This window comes from Myotis nattereri (genome assembly GCF_964212035.1).
Source record: "Myotis nattereri genome assembly, chromosome: 5".
In the NCBI taxonomy this organism is placed as follows: domain Eukaryota; kingdom Metazoa; phylum Chordata; class Mammalia; order Chiroptera; family Vespertilionidae; genus Myotis; species Myotis nattereri.
The window spans coordinates 56312848-56335366 of NC_138080.1; the positions used below are offsets into that span (position 1 = coordinate 56312848).

The 22519-nt window shown below is 38.5% G+C and overlaps 1 long non-coding RNA gene across 1 annotated transcript in view; it reads right to left on the reverse strand.

Annotated features, from left to right (window-relative positions):
* The window catches only part of LOC308519038, a 180364-nt gene that overhangs the window by 8520 nt on the left and 149325 nt on the right, over positions 1-22519 (reverse strand). The window contains exon 3 of the long non-coding RNA XR_013995977.1: positions 2363-2455. This is a non-coding gene — a long non-coding RNA (uncharacterized lncRNA). The remainder of the gene's footprint in view (positions 1-2362; positions 2456-22519) is intronic.

The window sequence follows — 22519 nt, forward strand, 5'->3', positions numbered from 1 at the left end:
TTCGTGAATTGTACATATACATACACTCCCTAGACTATATAAACATAGGTAGTTTATACAATGCAGTCTTATAAGTGATTTTAATATTGCTATTTCCCTAAACTACTTGCATAGATAGGGCATCTTACTGTAACTTTATAAGGCTTTTTCTGGAAAGTTGGCTTATAGATAAAATCACAAAGTATGTACAACACCTCCTCTCTCTTCTGATGTCTAAAACTCATACAGCTCTATGTGATAGTCTGTGAGCACCCAGTGGTTTGAGAAACAAGTCTTATCTTTCACATAAATGTCTTATCTCGGTATGTGCTCAAGGCCCAGGTCTCCTGCAAAGGCTGATGTCTAATACACAGTGTCACAATCTCTAAAATTGGAGTCACTTAATGGTTTGCCCACGCCCTCTGTGAGATAAGAGATTGGCAGTGTTCAATTCACAGATAACCATTAAGGTAGTAATCCCAAAACACTGTTTCTAAGCAACCTGTATTAAAGTAGGGTGGCATTTGCTATACATGAGCTAGTCCACCTAATCAAATGTCCTGTCCCTAAGAGTAACCAATAAACAGGAATTTCAGAGGAAGAGACCTAACATTCTTTTTTTTAACTTCTTAAAAAAATAATATAGCATAGGAAAAAGCACTACATGGAAAGAACTCTCAATCCTAATTCACATGGACAATACATCCATATTTAGAAGCATTAAATAACCTTTCTCTTATATTCCCACTGACCAAGTTACAAGTACCTAGTGGTGATCATAAAATTTTCCAGCACTTTTGAAAACCCAGACACATAAACTGCCTCAATAAATTTCACTCATGTCATACAACTTGCTCTCCAAGAACATTTCTTTCTCTTTTTCAATCTACTTTTGCTTTCTAAAAGATATTCTGAGCCAAAAGATGTGTCTTCCCAGGCTAATAGGGTGCCAATTCATTCTTCTTTACATGTGAACCCAAACATCACAACCCTTTCTCTTTTGTAAAAATATATTTTTATTGATTTTAGAGAGGAAGGGAAAGAGAGAGAAATAGAAACATCAATGATGAGAGAGAATCACTGATCGGCTGCCTCCGGTACACTCTACACCGGGGTAGAGCCTGCAACCCAGGCATGTGCCCTGACTGGGAATCGAACCATAACCTCCTGGTTCATAAGTCGATGCTCAACTACTGAGCCATGCCAGCTTGGCCACAACCCTTTCTTAAAGGGCATCGGTCTGTTCCACATGCCCTTGTTCAGATTTGATAAATGAATACTGGTGACAGTGAAAAACTCCACAATCCCAGAAGATGCAGATTTTCTTTGGCTTGGCCTTGTGACTCCACTAAAGGATTTTAGGAGATTGAAGGTATCTAAAGTTTAAGTGTAACATATTGTTGATAGGATTAACTGCCAATTTCAAATATTGAGGGGGCATTTAAGATTTCTACTCAAGATGCTTCCCTTTACAATCTGGTAATATGCCCACTGCCTTATATAGAAAGCTTTAGACTACAGTCTTACCTATTCTAGCACAATGTTCTATACAAGCTATAGATTCAGTAAGTTTTTTTTTTAATTAACTGAAAGCATGTGGGCATCAAGAACCACCTACAGGGAGCCCAAACAATAAGGCACTGATTAAACGTGCTAATGGTAAAAATGAGCAGTGTTTCACACATTTTGTTTTCAAAAGCCAGAATAATCTCCTCAAAGCATCTTATTAAACTTTATAATTTATAAATTTTTCAAAGTATTCATAAAACTAACAGAAAAAGTACTGGATTTGAGGTATACAGGAAATCAATAATTTATGTATTTATTCTATTCTTCATTAGCTGGAAATGTTTTAACAGAAAGAACTTAGTGATACTGAACACGATTCAAATCCTACCTTTTCCACTGAGTAATATTTCCTAGTGTTTATTGAAATGATAATACTGTGCATCAGGATTATAGGATTAAATGAGAAAAAGTATGAAAACTCCTTAGTAAAACACCAGCATATAGTAGATCTCAATAAATTTTTATTGACCTTTACTTAACCAAACGTGAAGATGGAAGAAATATTTGAGATTTGTCATCCCAGGTGATGAGACAAAGGCCTTGGAGAGCCTACCTGGTTTTATAACCAAAATATCTGTATCATGTGGGATTTTCCAAGTCATTTTCACCATAGATTAAGATCAGGTGGGCATAAACCAAATTCAATCATCCTTGAAGAAGTATCTTCAAATTTATATCACTCTGAGGAAACATGTTAAAATTTCATATTTCTTTCTGAAGTCTTATTCTTACCCAGTTACTGAACTTGTCATCTGTACCTAAAGAACCTCACAAGGAGAATGAAAAGTGCTCTCTTCCATCATCAGATACTCACCTCGGTATTCTCCCTAGTAACCTCGCTGTGGCATCTCTGGCTCTGTAGCAACCATGTCTCACCAGCAGACAGCTTTCTGTGAAACACTCTTCACTGGGGGAAAGAGAAGAGAAAAAAGTCCACATAAAATTAAAACATGAAGTATCCACAAGGAAAAGTACAATGAATGCTTGACAATTTCCCTTATATAATATTAATGTAAAGTTGAAATTAAAAGATCATAGATTTGTCAGAGAACTGATTATAGAGGGTGTGCCATAAAATGTATATACACAATGAATAATTATAAAGGCAGTGATTATTAAAATACATTTCCTTTTCAAAATTGAACTATCAGCTGTTAAAGTGTATATGCATTTTATTGGTGGGACATCCTGTACATAATTCATCAGGTGAGTACTTTATTCCAAATGGGATATTAAAAGAGCAGTATCATCAAAAGGGGAAATTATGTTCAAACTAGAAAGTTCTAACAAGCAAGATGCCAAATAGTTCCTGAGAGTTTTGCCTTACTGAAAACAATTTTGATGCAACAACCTGTACTCTGAGTCTTTCTGCCCTACAGCCTCTAGGTAAGCTACTGGCTATATTGAGTCAACTCTCAGCGTGAAAGTTCTGACAGAACATAGGAAAGTTTAAGCAAACAGTTCACTTTATTTGAAACGGATTTACTACTGGCATCAAGAACATTGTGTCCCTCATGGCCTCATTTTATGGCCCATGCACCTGATGGGCCAGTTCCTGACAAAGTCATTCCTCGCCGGTGCTCACTACCCGCCTGAACCTTCCCCACAGGCCCTCCATTCAACATCTGCTCAGCTCCTTGCTTCAAATCCAGTATTTTCCCAGCCAGAAGCAGTGATCACAAATAGCCAAACTTAAGTTTCTAATTGCCAACAGAGTATACACAGGTATAGAGAAGATAAAAAAAATCCTACTTTACAAAAATGATTGATATTTAAACCAGGAAACATTTTATATGAATATTAAACACAGTATCACCTAATTGTATATTAGGCCTTAATATCTTATTCTGCACATAGAAATATATCTTAGAGAAAACATTTTAAAAAATAAAATATTTGATAATAATTATAATGTGTTTACAAAAGTATAATATCTTAAACTTTTAAAACTATTTTAGTATGTCTGATATAGAGTTATCTTGAAAAACCATGAGACAGAACAGGAAAACTATTACTATCCCCATGTTATAGGCAGTGAAACTAAAACAGGGATTTGTTTAATGTCACACAGTAGTGACAGAATAGAACTAGAACCAAGGTCTCCTCTCTAAGCTCAGGATACTAAGGAAAATTCTGGACTTCCTTGAATTAGTATATACTCCAGCAGAAAGTCCTGTCCATGTGCTTCAATCCTTTCCATCCCAGGTCAGTCCCATCTGAATTTATATTCTTTTTCTCCTTTCAGGCAATGCCTATTGTACTTGCTCCCAACTCATAGAAAAACAAGAGAGGCTGTGTTAATTTAAACATCTGTCTTATAGCTCTACTTATAAGGAAAAGAGAAGGACATAACCATAAGATAAATGTCACTAACCACGATATTTAACTTATAAATATAACATACAGTGAATTATATAGAATAGTAGGTCATGATGAATCCAATGGGTTAAAAATAGGGCAGGGCAGGGCAGGGCAGGGCAGGGAGTTGAGGAATGCTGCAGTGTGCATGGGGTGGGGTGCAATGGGAGGTGGATGGCCAGGGTATAGAACAAAGCATGGTGCACAGTCTCTTTCTCAAGAATCTAGCAAAATCTAGTGAGGGAAAGAGGAACGCAGCAGGAAGGACTAGCAATAGGATATTAACAAATAATATGCTATAATGAACATATTTAATCCAACCACATAGACTATGTCTAGACAGAAAAAGTCCAGAATGGCTTAACAGATAAACACCTAGTTTACTTCCCCCACAGGTTATGTCCCCCCTGGGCTCACCTATGAGATCTTAATGTATGTTTGCTCCTCCTCATACTTTTTTATTATATCTTGCCAGCTCCTCAAAACGAATTGTGGATGCAAAAATTCTCTCTTTAAGCTATGTTCTTAGCACCCACCAAGTTCCGGGACCAAGTTCAGTTTGATTCCAGATAAACTGCCCTCTCTCCTCTCCATTCCTGCAGACTTCTCAACCAGGTGCTTCTGGGCTGATGTGCTAGAATTTCACCATCCGCCAGGCTATTTCACACTCCTTTCCAGAGGGAACAGGACACTTTAACAGTTTAGAGTATTTTCTCTCACCCTATGTGCCTCCAGTATATTCAATACTCTGTCTTATCCAGAATATTGTTTTCTTCCTCTATTGGTCTTTTATTCTTTCCTCTAACCAATCTGTAGACTCTATTCTCCATTGTAATTCACAAACTTCTGTTTTCTATTCGATATTTATCCAAATTGATTAGCACTGCTCAATGCTTCTCCTAATGATGTGTGAAACATGATAGCTCTTGGATACAAATTGCTTCCTGGTAGGAATTATTTCTCCATAATAAAAATGTTTTTCTCAGCCAAGTTAAAGTAGAAGGTCAGACTCCAAGGTAGCCAGCTAATTTAGCCCAAAATTTAGGTTCTGGAAAGTTAAAATAAAATAATAAAGCATAGTACCTAAATAGAGTTCTAACCCGCATTACCCTTTGTGCAGTCACTATCAAGGAGCATGGAGCCCAAGGCTAGTGCAACTATCATGGGTGAACAGAGAAATTTACCAAAAAAAGAATCTCTCAAATGAAAAAAAAATTACAGTAAACTGTTACCTATGTCTAATTTTTTATAGGTTTGGTTTTGAATATATGATGGAGAGGCAGATATATTTAGACAAGGACTATTTTACAAAAGAAGTAAGAAAATAGAAGGACAGTTATTCACAAAGCTTATTTTAGTATGCTTTCTTTCTAAACATCAAAAGTAACAAATGACATTAAATAAGACAGAATTTATTCTTTTAAGGGAAAAATATAAAATCTACTTTAGTCTATCTTATTATATATGTTTTATATGTTATGCTTATTTTTAATATGAATAATTTTAATAATGTTTTCTAAAATTAAGTTTTCATTATGAATAGCACATGCTCATTATAGAAAATATGAAAGATGCAGAAAATCATATATTACAGATTACATATATAAGGTTATTACTTGATTGCCGAAAGTGAGTGTATGCCCCAGGCCAGAATTTTTGTCATTCCACAGTTACCTTTGGCTTTAAACACCACAGAAATTATATTATAATGATAATAGCAGTAATAAAATTACACTGAAATTAAGAAGAAAAAAATATACAAGGAAAACTACATAATATATTGGGGAAAAGCCTGCCCTGGCAGCCATCACTCCTGGATTCTAGTGCTGGCTCTGCCATGAACCAGTTGTGTGATGGGGACCTTTGGGCAAATCCTAGATGTCTCTTAGTTAAAGTTCCATATATGAAATGAGTGTTTTGGAGATCTCCAAGTTTCTTCTAGTTCTGAAGTTGTATGAATTTCCAGTTGTATGTCTCAGATTAGAAAACTGTAGGTTATTTATAAATTATTAAATTATTTTACCCATGCCCCTTTGTTTCTAAAACACCAACCATTTATGTTATGTCAATTTGAAGCATCGTGTAAATTTAAATACTGGTCCTATAAAGTAAAGTAAAAATAAATTAACTGGTATTACTCAAAACTATGTATCTGAGATACAGATATTTTAATTAAACAGATTAAATAGAAGCCAACTCTTCTGGAAAAAATAAAATAGTAATAAAATTTTTAAGTATAAAAATCCAATTTGGTGGGGAGAGATTAACCAAAGAACTTATATGTATTTTATACATAATCCATGGACACAGACAATAGTGTGGTGAAGGCCTGGGTGGTGGGAGGGCAGGTGCAGGGTGGAAAGGGTCAATGGGGGGGACAAAGGACATATGTAATACTTTGAACAATAAAGATACTTTCTTAAAAATAAATTTTTACATCTCACAAATAATCTGTACAACTTACCTTACAAACAATAGCCTTTTTTCTTTATTATCTTAAAAGAAAATGAAATGTCTCATGAATTACTGTTTTTCCATGTTCTAAGAATTTTTTAAAGAAAATATTTTTAATATTATAATTAAATTTATTTTCTTGCTTGGTGACAGAAATAAGTACAAACCATATAATCCTAGCTCCTGTAGCTCAGTTGAGTAAGTTTAAGCAGAAATAATTTAGTCATTCAGACTAAATTTTCCTGAGAGTGTTATCAGGTTGAAGCTAGGGTCTTTGAATTAAGTGATTATGCTGAATTACAGGAACAACAGCAAAATATAAACTGGATTTTTCTCAAGACTGTAGAAACTGTCTTTCTCTACACTAATCAGTTCTCAAAATGTTACATATAAAAGATTTATCAAAGATACACCAATAAAATTAGCATTCTTCTAGTCCTCATTATTAATTTCACTTGCAGGATGTCTCTAGAAACCAGCCTAACCCAGCTCACTCTTACTTTGAAAGCCCAATCATAGCAATTCTGGGAATATTCAGAATTTGGTGATCAGCAAGAGATTTTTTAAAAATATATCTTTATTAATTTCAGAGAGGAAGGGACAGGGAAAGAGATAGAAACATCAATGATGAGTGAGAATCATTGATTGGCTGCTTCTTGCACATCCCCCACTGGGGATAAAGCCCGCAACACAGGCATGTGCCCTTAGCTGGAATCGAATCTGAGACCCTTCAGTCTGCAGGCTGACGCTGTATCCACTGAGCCAAACCAGCTAGGGCAGCAAAAGATTTTTTGATATTGGATACTTTTAGAGACTTCTAGGCAATAAAATAAGCTAACTCAAGAATCTGTTATGGAATGTGTTTATAGCTTATTTCATCATTTATTCCGGAATATTTCTTGAGTGTCCTCTGTGGAGGCACTATTTTATGTCCTTGTCCTGGTGTCTTAGAGAATCTTACATTCTAATGTGGAGAAACAGATAATAGATCAGTGATGGCGAACCTTTTGAGCTTGGCGTGTCAGCATTTTTAAAAATCCTAACTTAACTCTGGTGCCGTGTCTCATATAGAAATTTTTTGATATTTGCAACCATAGTAAAACAAAAACTTATATTTTTGATATTTATTTTATATATTTAAATGCCATTTAACAAAGAAAAATCAACCAAAAAAATGTGTCATAGGTTCGCCATCACTGTAATAGATGATACACATTATAAAGGAGTGAGTCAGATAGTGTATTAAAGATAAGTGCTGTGGGGAAAAGAAAAAATAGAGCATAATAAGAGGGATAGGGTAGACAAGGATGGGGTGGTTTGAGGGGGGGGGCGCGGTTGAACCAAAGTTTTTGTACTACATAACTGGAAGGATGGTGTTGCCTTTAAAAGATATTAGGAAGGTGGGGGAGGGGAGAGCAGGTTTCAGAGGGGAGGGTCATGGGTGTGTGGGCTGGATTTTGGAGATTAGCTCAATTTTGGATATGCCAAGGTTGAGATAACTATTAGAAATAAGCATCTGATGATATATTTCAGTGTACATTGTATTAAAATGAAGCAGGAGAGTGATTTCTGTCATACTCATTCAGAGGTTGAGGGGAAAATGGGAAATCTTTAAAGAAAAACAAAGATGTCCTAATGCACAATTCATTTTCTAATGAAAAACATGTATAAATATCTTAGATCTTTTTTAATGTTTTCTGTGTAACAAATTACTACAAATTGAGCATCTTAAAACAACATAAATTTATTTCTTGTAATTTCCATGGGTCTGTGTCCTCTGTAAGTTTGGGTACAACTTAGCTGGTCCTCTGCTCAGGGTTTCATGGGCTGTAACCACAGTGTGGGCTGCAGCTGAGATCTCCTCTAAGGCTCAGAGACTTCTTCCAGATTCTAATGGTTGTTGGAAGAATTTAATTCCTTATGATTATACAACTGAGGTCCCTTTTTTCTGCATCCTCTCCAACTCTTGTTTCTTGTCTTTTGATGATAGTTATTCCAACAGGTGTGAAGTGATATCTCATTGTGGTTTTGATTTCCATTTCCCTAATAATTAGTGATGTTGAACATCTTTTCATGTGCCTTAGGCCATCTGTATATCTGTTTTAGAAAAATGTTTATTCAGATCTGCCCATATTTTAATCAGGTTTTGTTATTGTTGTTGTTGATATATATGAGTTCTTTATCTGTTTTGGATATTAACTCCTTTTTGGGTGTATGATTTGCAAATATATTTTTTCCATTTGGTATGGATGCCTTTCATTTTATTGAGTTTCCTTTGCTGCACAGAAGCTTTTTAGTTTGATGTTATCCCACTAATTTATTTTTGCTTTTGTTTCCCTTGCCACTGGAGTTGATTCCACAAAGCATCACTAAAACAGGCATCAAGGAACTTATCACTTATGTTTTCTTCTATGTATTTTATGGTTTCAGGTCTTATATTCAAGTCTTTTATTCATTTTGAGTTAATTTTTGTAAAAGGTTTAAGTCAGTAACCTAGTTTCATTCTTTTGCATGTGCTATCCAGTTTACCCAGCACCATTTACTGAAGAGACTTTTCTTTTTAAGATCTTTATTGTTGAGAGTATTACAGATATTGTTTCCTTTATCCCCCATTATTCCCCTCCACCTAGTCCCCACTCCTTCCCCAGGCCTTCACTACCCAATTGTCTGTGTCAATGGATAGTTGATATATACATATTAGAGTCCCAGTGCACAAAATTTGTGCACGGGAAAGGTGGCCTCCTCAGCCCAGCCTGCACCCTCTCCAATCTGGGACCCCTCAAGGGATGTCTGACTGCTGGTTTAGGCCTGATCCTACATATTGGCATGAAAAATAACGATCTTCCAGTAAAATGCTTGAATACCTTTAGAAGGGAACGAATCAGTTCTGTTCCCACTGACTACACTGGCCCTTGTATAGCCAGAGGGTCTCGTCTTTTGTGACACTCAGGACTTCCCAACTCAGACTGCCCTCACCTCCACCTCAGGCTTTGCCATAACCAAGTGTCTGAAGGTCACACAATACAAAAAATTCTCTCACATCATCTCTGGATTTAGAGCAATTTATATTTTAAAGTTCCCCACAGATATTAGTATCTGTAAAATCATGATGGGTTGGAAAGTATACACACACATATAGACACATTATAGGTATATATTATACAAACACAATCCTATCTAATAATAGACAAACATGGTAATTAACCGTACCTCCGCTATGCTTCCCATTGGCTAATCAGCAGGATATACAAATTAACTGCCAACAAAGATGGCAGCCACCAGCCGGCAGCCACACAGCTGAAGCGAACATGAGGCTAGCTTGCTCCAGTGATGGAGGAAGCCAAGGTTCCCCACCTGCCAAGGCCCAGCTCTGAGCTCCGGATGCAACAATGTTGCAATTATAGAAGCTAAACAAACCCCAGGTACCTGATTTCAGCCCCCGGCGGGCTCAGAGCTTAGAGCGCCAGTGATGGCAACAGAGTTTCAATTATAGAAGGTAAACAAACCCAGATACCTGCTTTCAGCCAGCAAGGGTCTCAGAGCTGGAGATGGCTCTCAGCTCCAGTGACAGCTATAGAAGGTAAATAAATCCCAGAAAAAAGAAAAAATAAAAGAGGCTGGGAGCTTCAGTCGCCCGTCAGCCTGAAAACGGCCCTCAGCCCCTCACCCAGACTGGCCAGGCACCCCAGTGGGGACCCCCACCCTGAAGGGGGTGTGACCAGCTGCAGACAGCCATCAGCCCATCATCCAGGCTGGCCAGGCACTCCAGTGGGGACCCCCAACCTGAAGGGGGTGTGACCAGCTGAAAACAGCCATCAGCCCCTCACCCAGGCTGGCCAGGCACCCAAGCATGAACCCCACCCTGATCTGGGACACCCTTCAGGGCAAACCAGCCGGCCCCCACCCGTGCACCAGGCCTCTATCCTATATAGTAAAAGGGTAATATGCAAACTGACCCTAACAGCAGAAAGACTGGCAATGACTGGTCACTATGACACACACTGACCATGAGGGGGCAGACGCTCAATGCAGGAGCTGCCCGCTGGTGGTCAGGGCGCTCTTACGTGGGGAGATCTGCTCAGCCACAAGCCAGGCTGATGGCTGCCAGTACAGCGGTGGTGGTGGGAGCCTCTCCTGCCTCCTCAGCAGCGCTAAGGATGTCTGACTGCAGCGTAGGCCTGCTCCCCACTGGCAAGTGGACATCTCCCAAGGGCTGCCAGGCTGCCAGAGGGATGTCTGATTGCCATCTTAGGCCCAATCCCCCGGGGAGCAGGCCTAAGCCAGCAAGTGGTCACCCCCAAGAGGTCCCAGACTGTGAGAGGGCACAGGTTGGGCTGAGGGACCCCCTACCCCCGAGTGCACAAATTTTTGTGCACCAGACCTCTAATATTATATATAAACACATATATGCCATATTTGCATAGATAAACTATACATATGCATATATTGTGTGTATATATATACACATATATCCCTATCTTTCCAGTTTCTTAATATTCTTATCTAGATACATGAGTGGAGACTCAGCAAATGTTGCTACTCTATTGATTGTCCCTAAGAGTGTTTGAAATTTAACATACCTATTGAGGCAACATTGGGGATAATTTATCCTCATTTCACTTTGCTCCATAGGAAAATGACCAAAATGTTTAACATGATGGCAGAGATTAAAGTATATTAAAAATTATTTCTAAGTCTATTCTTCAATAACTATAAATGATTTTTAAAAGATAAATATAATTAGAAAAGAAAATTCCATTTGATTTGTATCTGTAGCAGCCCTGAATCAGTTTACTTGGATTTCTGGTCAAGATTTCTGCCTGATTAACATTTTATGATTCATTTAAAACATCATGTAGATTGTAAAGCATTGCTGAACCTAGCCAGATTTGATCTGTTAGCATTTTATTATATCTGACAAACCACAATTTGGTTTGTTTTCATTTCTGTAGTGTTTAACTAATGTAAAAATCAAATTATACATGTGAACCCTGATTAAAAACTTGCTATTAAAGGAGTTACCATCATGTTGCTTTAAGCCTGTTTATTGGAATACAATCCCATTCTCTAGCTTTTAAGGAAAAGAGGCAGCTATCTCAGTTAATTACTGTTTCATTGCTAGTGCCCCAGAGCAAGCACAGTTAAGTGTTCAATGTTCCAAAGTAATTGGCAAGAACTTGGAAGAACCAGGACATATAAATTTGCACTAACAACTTAAGCTAATTGGCAAAATGGAAATAAATACAAGAATTTAGTGATTATCCAGCACTGCAATAAAAAACGACTGACAGTGAGCACAATCCAAGCACACAAGTTCAACTAAACCTGTGATTGTTGCAAGACACTTTAATTGGGATTTCAAGTGAAATAATGTGCTCAGGTACCCACTGTTTAGTCACTGTGCACAGGTACCTGAGAGGGAAAGATCTATATCAACAAAGGGCCACAGGAAGCAACAACTCTTTATGTCTTCACTTTCTCAAAAAAATATACACTGTTAGAGGAGAAGAATCTCTTTGTGAACACATATAAAAAAAATGCCTCAAAACATTGTTTGTCAGTCAATGAAGGAAAAATACCACATGATCTCACTCATTCAGGGACAATAAAGACCATTATAAACTTATGAACAATAATAGCTACAGAGGCAGAGCTGCCTCAAACTGATTATCAAACTGCAGCAGGAAGGCCAGGGAGGGTTGGGGGGCAGGAGGGAGGGGGGTAAGAGATCAACCGAAGGATTTCTATGCATGCATATAAGCATAACCAATGGACATAAGACACTGGGGGGTAGGGGAGGCCAGGGTATTGTTAAGGGCAGGGGGGAAAAAAGGACACATATGTAATACCCTTTGTAATACTTTTAGCAATAAAACAATTAAAAAAAACATTGTTTGTCAGACAATTTGGGAAAATTGTCAGTACTGCATTGAAAAAGCTCCCAAATGCAGCAGAGTACTTGAGTGATGTACAGTGTGGGGAGATGTTTCTACCTATCTGAGAGCCAAGCATGGAACATGCAGCAGAGGGTGAAATACCTAGATCACTGGCACTTCCCTAAATATTAGCACAAAGCATTGTTATTGTGTGTTTAGCTTGGTTGCCTGAAGTCATTAAACAGAGCATATCCTCTCCAGAGTACAGTTTTGGTAGCGATGGTGGTATGTGTATATATGTATGTGTGTGGGTGTGGGGGGCATTCCTTTCTTGCAAACTTCAACTATGCAAATTATTTTTTTAAAAGTTGCTGTTGAAACCCTTGAGGTGGAGTGCAATAATAAATTGGAACAGATGCTGTGCAGAGATGGAAGGACAGTGCTGTAAGGTAGTGTTTGCAGGGCAAACATCGCATCAGGATCCTGGGTGCAGCCTGCTCCTTTGACCACAGCTCTCTGGTGCTAAGGTATACATGAGACAATCAGGAGCAGAGAAATCAGACACAATGCCAACATGTTAACTTTACATTTTCCTTATTTACATACACATCAATAGTGTACTTTATTTCTAACCTCAATTCCACCCCTCAACCTTTAACTTTCAGCCCCCGCTTCCCTGCACTGGAGACAACGGCACCAGTTCAGGTGCCATCTCCTCTATGAAGTCCCCACAGTTTCTCATAAGGAGTGGTTTAGAGTCAGGAGATACACACTTGAAAAAACCAGTTGTGCCACTTACTTGGGGTATAATTTCTGTTCACAGGATGAGCCGTGTTTTCTCATTCGTAAAATGAGAATATTAACATGTGTCTATCACTGTCAGCTGCTGCTCAGGGTTATTATTATTACTAAAATTCAATCTTTAACACAGTGCCTGGCACAAAGTCAGTATCCATAAACAACTACTCTAATTATCACCTGTTCTCTGAGAACACTTTGTCATAGTTCTTTAATAGTGTTTATCATATATAACAATGTTCACTTGTCAGTCTCCTCAACTAGATAAGCCCTGCTCAGGTTTTTGTCTCCAGTGACCAGAGGAGGCCCAGCACATAATATGTGATCAACACATGTATGTTTAATTAGTGTATGAACTGTGAGGCAATCATCCAATGGTCATATTTAATGCTGTTTATAATTGTGTTTTAAAATATTCTTACTTGAAGTTTTCAACTATGCCTCTTTCTTATCCACAGCTATATGGGTGAAATGGAAATAGAAGAGTATAGTTCCATAGTACAGTGGTTCAGAAATCAGTGGCACCAGTTACTCCCAAAGCAGAAATGAAGGCAGGTCTGAAAATAGGAAGGTACAACAAGGAAGGTAGAAGGGAAGGTACAAGAAAGTCTGAGGCTCGAGGAAGCGGGGTCCCACTGAGTGTTGAATCCCTCAGCCAGGGCATGTGGTAGAATTTACATGAAAGAGGTGGTCACCGTCAAAACTATACTAGTAAAGAGAAGGGAACAAACCATCATGGCAAAGAATCTACTCATGCAACAAACAGCATAATTCACAATCTAAGACTTACAGATAAAAAGCACCCTGAAGTGCTTTTAAATGTTTTAAAAAAAACAAAGGAAATGACATAATTTACAAGCAGATTTAAAAAGCAACTAAACATAAATAATAAAAATGAAAAATATAATCATTGCAATGAAAACCTTAGTGGACAGATTAAAGAACAGTGTGGACATAGGTAAGAAAGAGATTTTGTGCAATGGAGGATAGATGTGAGGGAAAAAATGGCCTAAAACATATCTGAAATTCTGAGCATGGCACAAATTCAGTACCTTAGGAAGGCACTTGGATACACAGAGGTACAAAAGTAAGTTAAATATGTAATAAATTCTTCAGTCAAATGGACTCTTTTCTAACATTATGTAATGCTGTATATTCAATAGCTCCCAAATCATTTATTATTTCATGGACAGAACCAAATGAAATGATTCTAGTGACTAATATTTATATAAAATAGTTACTTATATTTTGCCTAATTTTAAAAGTAATGAATGTCCATAGTGGTATATAATGATTACAAAATTATTTCAAAATCCTTGGAGGCTACATAGTTGAGTCAGACTCTCCCCCAACAAATGCCATATGTATAACTTAGACACTTTAGGCAACCATCCAAGCAATCTCTGACTTTATGATTTAGAGTTTAAATTGTAAATAAAACATGAATAAATATAAAGCTGACCTTTCATGCTGGAGTAATTTTAAAATATACATGATAAAAAAAGAATTTCATTTATTTTCTTAGACACACAACTAATAAAATTTGGAATTAACCATAAAGTAACATCTATAATTTTCTTCATTAGCAAGTGGGAGAGAGACTGTATGGGCAGCCATTTATGAAAATCTATGAGGTTGCAGGCCAGGGCTGTATATACAACCCATGGGATGGATGGTGCCAGTTGTATAAACAAAACATACTAAGAACAGCTCCAAAAGAGCATGAATTTCAGGTGCAAATTTTCGGGAACAAGGGAGGAACCAAAATGGCAAAGATAGGAACAGAAAGACCCCATCACAAAGGTAAAAATAAAGGAGGGTCTGATTCCAGTCCTTTCCCCATGGATATCAGAAATGCCTTTCATCTAAATGTGATGCTAGGGAGAAGAGACATTTTATCTCATCTAACATCAATTGTAAAAGAAATTACTGGGAAATACTCTTTAAGACTTGGGGGGCAGGAGGAGGGGCTAAGAGATCAACCGAAGGACTTGTATGCATGCATATAAGCATAACCAATGGACATAAGACACTGGGGGGTAAGGGAGGCTGGGGGAATGTCAAGTAGAAGGGGAAAGGAGACATATGTAATACTCTTTGTAATACTTTAAGCAATAAAACAAAATTTAAAAAAAGACTTAATATGATGAAATAGTAACGAGAATAATAGCTCCTTGCATGTAGGTAGCATGATTATAATTAGGATTCCATTTTATCATCTCTACTTCTCTGTGGGTAGGTGGGGCTTGCTAATTGTCATCAGTTTATGGGGAAGGAAGCTGAGAAACCTAGTGATTAAAAGACTGGCCTCAAGTTGCCCAATGAATGTGCCTACTAGCTTCTTCTCATTTCACCATTAATGAGGCTTTGAAGTGGCCCTTGTTCTTAGAGAGGATTGGAGGCAGAGCAGGAGAAACCATCATTTCAAGAGAGTTCTCAGCTGGGGTTAGTCTCATTCCCTCTGTGCCCAGAACTCTACTCACCATCTTCCTGCCAGTGTTCACCATCTGTCCAACTGCCCACCCTTGACCCTTTCTTCTCCCTCACTCCCAATGTAATGAAACAAATCTTGGCAAGTCTACCTCCTAAATGCCTCTCAGTACTCCTCCTCACCCCTCCTCCCCCTGGCCCCACCAGCATAGTTAGACCTCCATTATCTCTTCCCTGGATTGCAGGCATCCTAGCCTGTAGATTTGCCCACTGCAATCTATTTCTTGCCTTTCAGTGACAATAATTTTTCTAAAACCACATCTGATCCGGATTGCACCCTGTAATGTCCCCTTCAATTGTTTTTCATGACCTCAGTATAATATATAGGCCAACTTCTGAAATACCTTATAAAGATCTTTTGGTTCTGGTCCCTGTTTATCTAATCAGTCTCATGTTTCATCACTTGCCTTCTTACTATATCTACCATGAAAAATTATTTCAGTTCCACTTTCATTTTTCTGAGCCACATTTATGCTGCTCCTGCTACCATGAACACTCTTTTTCCTCATCCCTTATACTAGCCAACTCCAATTCACACTTCAGATCTCTTAGCAGCCACTTTCTCCAGGAAACCTTGTAATGTATTTGCTCTAACATCCTGTATTCCCCACTCAACTGCATATACAATGAGAGCAGAGTACAGGTGTGACTTAGTCACTACTAAATCCTTAGTGTCTTAAAAAAAATCCATGAAATAGTATTTCTTTGTATAGTTTTTTAAACTTTATATGCAATATAAAATTGTTGCAAAACATGTTGAGATCATAAGTAAAAAAGCTCAATTAATTTTCAAAAATCAAACTCACTCAGTATCCAGCACCCAGATTAAGAAATAGAACATTGCTCATTCCAGGAAGTCCCCAATTGTACTCCTTCCAATAAATACATCCTCCCTGAGTAATTATAATCCTGGTTTAGAACAGCAAAGATTAATTTTATATATTATTCTGGCGTATTTGCAAGACCCAAAGAATGGAGGCACAGAACAGACTGACAAACCTCGATGTGGGGGTTAGGGAGGAGAAGAGTTAAACCCAAGAACTTAGATACTTATATGTACACTAGTGGCCTGGTGCACGAAATTCATGCATGGGGGAGGGTGTGTTCCTCAGCCTGTCCTGCACCCTCTCCAATTTGGGACCCCTCAAAGGATGTCCTACTGCCAGTTTACAGGGATTGGGCCTAAACCAGCAGTCGGAAATCCCTCTCTCAATCCGGGACTGCTGGCTCCTAACCGCTCACCTGCCTGCCTGCCTGCCCGATTGCCTCTAAACACTCTGACTGCTGGCCTGCTCACCCCCAACTGCCCCCCCACCCCCGCTGGCCTGCTCGCCCCTACTTTCCCTCCCCACTGGCCTGCTCATCCCCAACTGTCACCCTGCTGGCCTGTTCACTCCAAACTGCCCCCCCCCTCCGCTGTCCTGATCACCTCCAACTGACCCCCACTGATGGCCTGCTTGCTGCCCTCCCCTCTTGGCCTCTAAACACCTCTACCTCGGCCCTGCCACCATGGATTTGTCCAGAAGAACATCTGGAAGGTCTCCCAGTCTAATTAGCATATTACTCTTTTATTAGTATAGATATATTTGTCTGTAAATATGATTATGGTTGCAGATATGAGTAGGACCAGGTAAAATTTTATAGAATGGGCCTTTTATTACAGATGGTTTGCCATGTATGCATTTTTTCTAAAGAAGTAAAAATTACTTTAAAAAATGTTTCAGGAAGACTTTGAGAAATTAATAGTATCTGCTTTTCTTCCAAGAAAGTTGTCACTTTTATGCCAGAGTGGGAATTATTTGTATGCTTTGTATGTCAGCATTGGGCCACTGTGACTGGGGAGCACTTAGCTTGACTTGAGAGTAATTATCTTGCTCACTGGCTGGGAGGGAGGGTATGTGGCAGAGGAGATAAATACTCGGTTCTGGATTATTCATAGATTGTTGACTTTCTGGATTGATTGTGCAAGCCCCTCCTTTTATTGGTGTCCACCTTCTATTGACAGCCATCTACCCTGGGAGAGAAATGAGATGAAACTCTCTTTCTTTTCATTGTAAAAAGCATTTGAATTCCTAAGGTGTGATAAAGCCACCCAGCCAGCCACAGTCAAGGTACATATTTTTATGGAGGATGTTCCCACTCTTGAATAAAAACAATTTTTTTCTTTTAATTTACACTTTCTTCTATGACTGTTTTCTTGTTACTTAAAAGCTATTTTTTTTGAAACTATTTCCAAAGCTTTTCAAGCTGTATATGTCCTTGGAGTGAATTTATAAATAAGAATTGAGCCTGGCGGGTGTGACTCAGTGGTTTAGCATCGACCTATGAACCAGGAAGTCACAGTTTGATTCCAGGTCAGGCCACATGCCCGGGTTGTGGGCTTGATCCCCAGTACGGGGCATGTAGGAGGCAGCAGATCAATGATTCTCTCTCATCATTGATGTTTCTGTCTCTCTCCCTCTCCCTTCCTCTTTGAATCAGTAAGAATATATTTTAAAGAGAGAGAGAGAGAGAGAGAGAGAGAGAAGAGTATATATGTTTGTAAATAAAAAAACATGTATTTGATGCTCTTAGAAAGTCTTATTTTCTTTCATTAAAACTTGTGCAGTATAGGGAACTCCATAGAGTCTCTTAATTTGAAGAAAGTTAGAGGAAAAGGTACTAATTCAGAGTTCCTTGGGAAAATGTGTCATTTATATATTTTTTTAATCAAAAACTGAAATATTTCCTATTCAAAAAATATATTTGGATCTAAATATCTTCTATAATTTTAGCCCTAAAATATCAATTTAAATATTTTAAAAATGGTTGGGATGTTTGTTTTTTTAAATAAGTTAAGTTACTGGAGTTCTACATGTTACTGGATCACCTGGGATAATTTTCTGATTGTATAATTAAGAATTATAGTCAGAGGGGAGGACATGAGAATTTTTAAAGAACATATTCAATTTACTTTAGAAGCCGAACCTCTCTTATCATGTGACTTGTTTTGTATGTTTGTTAAACTATATTATCACATAAGCATTGCTGCTATTGGGACAAACAGTGACAGTTGATTCGGGTCATTTGAATGTCCACTGTCTGTTTTAATTTGTATGTTCATTTTGACACTGTCATATGCTCAAACTTCAGTGGAAGTCATGAGAATCTATTATTTTTGCCTGCTCCCTCCTTTACATTGGAAATATTCTTTTTTACTCAGAAGGACCTTAACTTTGAGGTAAGGGATTGTTTCTGTTGCCAACTTTTTTCTTCCTTGCCAAGTAAGAGAGTTGTTGTGAACTCTTCAGTGATGCCTTCCCCAGGATATTTGCAGATGTGGTTGGGAAAAGTCATTTCATCCCCAACCTTTGCATGTCAGGTGCTGGGGTGCCCAGGTGCCGCCTTGCCTGCACCACGGCTCTCCGATCACAATGGCAGATCACGGGGTCGCAGGCATGGTGGCACCTGGGCCCCGGGGTGCCACCTTGCCTGCACCCCAGCTCTCCGATCACAATCACAGATCACGGGGCCACAGGTAAGGCAGCACCTCTGATCACGATCGCCAGCTGGGGGGTGGGCAAAGGTGGCCGGGTTCTCTGATCCAGGGCTGGGGGACCCCCCTGGGCCGCCTTTGCCCTACCACCTCACTCTTGCCTGCTGCCTGGGTTTCCGATCACTGTTCTTCCATCCTTCCACTTTCGCCTCCCATCATTGCACCTATGTATGCAAATTAACCGCCATCTTTCTTGGCAGTTAATTTGCATATCACCCTGATTAGCCAATATGAAACGTAGCAAAGGTACTGTCAATTACCCTTTTTGTATTTTATTAGATAGGATAGCCCATGGATGCAAGAAATAGGGTGGTGAAGACCTGGGGGATGGGGGGAGAGATGGGTAGGGAGTGGGAGGAGCAGGGTATAGGGGGGAAATGGGAGACATCTGTAATACTATCAACAATAAAATATATATATATATACATATATATATTATATATATAATTTGTATTTGCTTTTACTTTACATATAGTATATTTGCTTTTGTGTCTGGATTCTTTTGTTCAACATTATATTAGTAAGATTCATTCATAGTATTGCATGTGGTTATAGATTATTTATTCTCATTGCAATAGTACCCAATAAATATTTATTAAATTAATACAATATATGAAACAATGATCACTAAAATCCAAAAGAGGAAATAATTCTATACGTGTCATGGAATGAAGGAAATGGACCAACTCCAGTCTTCAAACTGAGTCCCCTAAGTTGTAGTAGATATAAGATATGGCCTGATAATGTGTGTCCCGTGCCCTCCCCCATGTTGTAATAGTAAGTGGAAACAGCAGCAGCGATAGAACCATTCCCTCCTTTTCTGTTATTTTATTTTTAAGGTGTGTCGATTACATAATCAGAATCACAGAGCCAGGTGCAAAGGGTATCATTTGAATTACAGGACGATGACCACAATACAGCTTTCCTGGATCTTATAAGCAAGCCCCAGAGACGTTAAATACTGAGTGACTTCCTGCTTTTTGTGCTTTACAGTGTCCCTTTTCATATGCCAAATGGTCTGTGAATCCCATCTGTCAGGAACTAGGGAGGTAGAAGGCAAGTAAAGGAAGCAGCAAACTGGAAAGAAAGTGCTAGAAAGAGGACAGAATATAGGGAGAGATGGGGGATACATGAGTACATCAGGTGGAAGTCCCAAAAGGATTGCCATAGTTCTCAACTCTGGCTTGAAATGAAAATCATTTGGCAAAAATCCTGATGGCTAGGCTCCATCCTACACCAATTATTTCAGGATCACTGGGGGGTGGGGCCCTGGCAGCAGTTTTTCAAAGATTCCCAGGTGGTTCTTACATGCAACCAGGTTTGAGAACCACTGGTTTAAAACAAGGACCAGAGTGAGACAATAAACAGACACACCTGCAGTTGTTCTCGAACTTTATTATGGGGAAAAGTCATCCAGAGAGCTTGTTGAAATTATGGATTCTTCCAAACCGACCCTACACCACCCCCAGAAGATCAGATTCAGTTGGTCTGAATGAGCCCTAGGAATCTACAATCATAACAAGCTCCTCTGTGATCCGGAGGCAGGAGAAACCCTGGGGAGAAGACAACTGCTGAGGACACAGAAGAAGAAGAGAGGAGGGAAGAAATGCTGAGGATCACTCTCCTTGCCTTGGTCCAGAGTGAGGGTACTAAAACTCAGTCCGGAAGGGAGGTAACATTTTTTTTTCCTAGAATGAAGTTTGGTATGGGATAACAGAAAATAGGAGTACTTATTAACATTTCATTTGCTCTTACATTTCAATCTTTCTGGAAGTTTTTGAATATTACTCAGGAGGCAACAGTTACCTCTTCACCTTTCTTTACTTTTTTACCCAGCAGCAAACCCACCAGGCTAGTGTGAAGGACACACTATTTGAATAGGTTCCATAATGCATGATTTTGTAAAATGAAAAGCTCTATAACCGTGAGTGTCCCTGGATGTGATGATTATCTGATACTTAATAAGCATCCTTTAAAATTAACCTCCAGATAGCTTTAAAAACAAAACAAAAACTAATACAAAGACGTTGCTCAAATGACCAAATGGGGAGGAGGCATTAAATGGTCTATACAGTTATTTTTATTATAAGAGATGAAAGATTCCATTTTAGCACACCAGTTTGTTTGTTTTTTCCCTTAACACCTGGTAAATCATCTTTGGCATTCAGTCATTTGCTTCCACATTCCAAGAAATTGTAATGTAAAAATACTACAGAACGCAGCTATTGCTCAAGATATTACTCCATAAAATTTAAGTGAAGGGTGCATCTTTGAACATGCTCAGAGAGTCCCAGCCACCTAAATCAGGATGTGAATAAATCAGATTGCTAACAACTGTATGAAATTTAGCTCATATCTTGGACTTTCTGCACTATGGTGGTTTTGCCTATGAAATGAAGCTGCTAATAATAGCTACCACTTACTGAGCTCTTGTGTACTACGACTTTTATGCATTCCTTTATACAGTAATTCTATGATATATTATTATCCCATTTTATAGAGGAGACTCCACAAGGTTAGCTAACTAACCCAATGTCAAACTTCTAAGTAGCACAACAAAACACCAATTTCACTATCCTTGATATTCCTGCTGTTTAGGGGTCATGTCTTGTTCACCATCAAGTTCCTTGGGTCTAACACATGCCTGGCACATAGCTGGAGTTCAGTAAGCATTAATTCAGTCAGTCGATCAATCTAGCCCTAAAACTATGTTCTTTATCATTCCAGTTATTCTACTATATATGTATCTAGAAGTGGACATCGGTGTTTATATCCCAAAATAAATATTATAACCCAAGATTAGAAACATTTGAAAAGTTCAGTATTTTGTTCCAGGATTGTTGAGAGGAGGGACTCCAGAGTCATGGATGGCAGTTTGCTATGGTAACCGGAGAACAGGATAGGACAAGATGGACGCCCCTTCTTCTTAGTTTTGTGATTTTGCCAGTTAGCTAATCTCAATTTCTTCATCTGTGAGAAGCAATGTGAATCCAAAGATCCCTGTGGTTCATGCAAATGCAAACTTCTGTTGTACACACTCCTTATTTTAATAAAAAGACCATTCGCAACTCTAATTTTAAATATCCTCCAACATTCACTTACCTGGGGGGAAATCTAACTTTCCAATTTGCACAGGAGTTTCTGTATATGGAGTTAACTATTCAGATATTTTGCAGATCATGTTTATCCAAGGATCTGCAGTCCTCCACTCTATTAACCTTTAGGGTGTAGATAGTATCTTTTTCAGATATCAGGGAGGGGGCTGATCAATATATTCATAGTGTGCAAAATACTTACATTTCACTCAACACTCCTTGAGTTTACTTTTACCAAAATCAGCCTACAAAGCATTTAGAAAAATGTGGGAAACTCTATGCAAATAGTCTACTCAGGAAATGGTAGCCAAAAATTGTTCTAGACTTCCAATACATGTAATACATGTAATTGTTACACTTAGCAA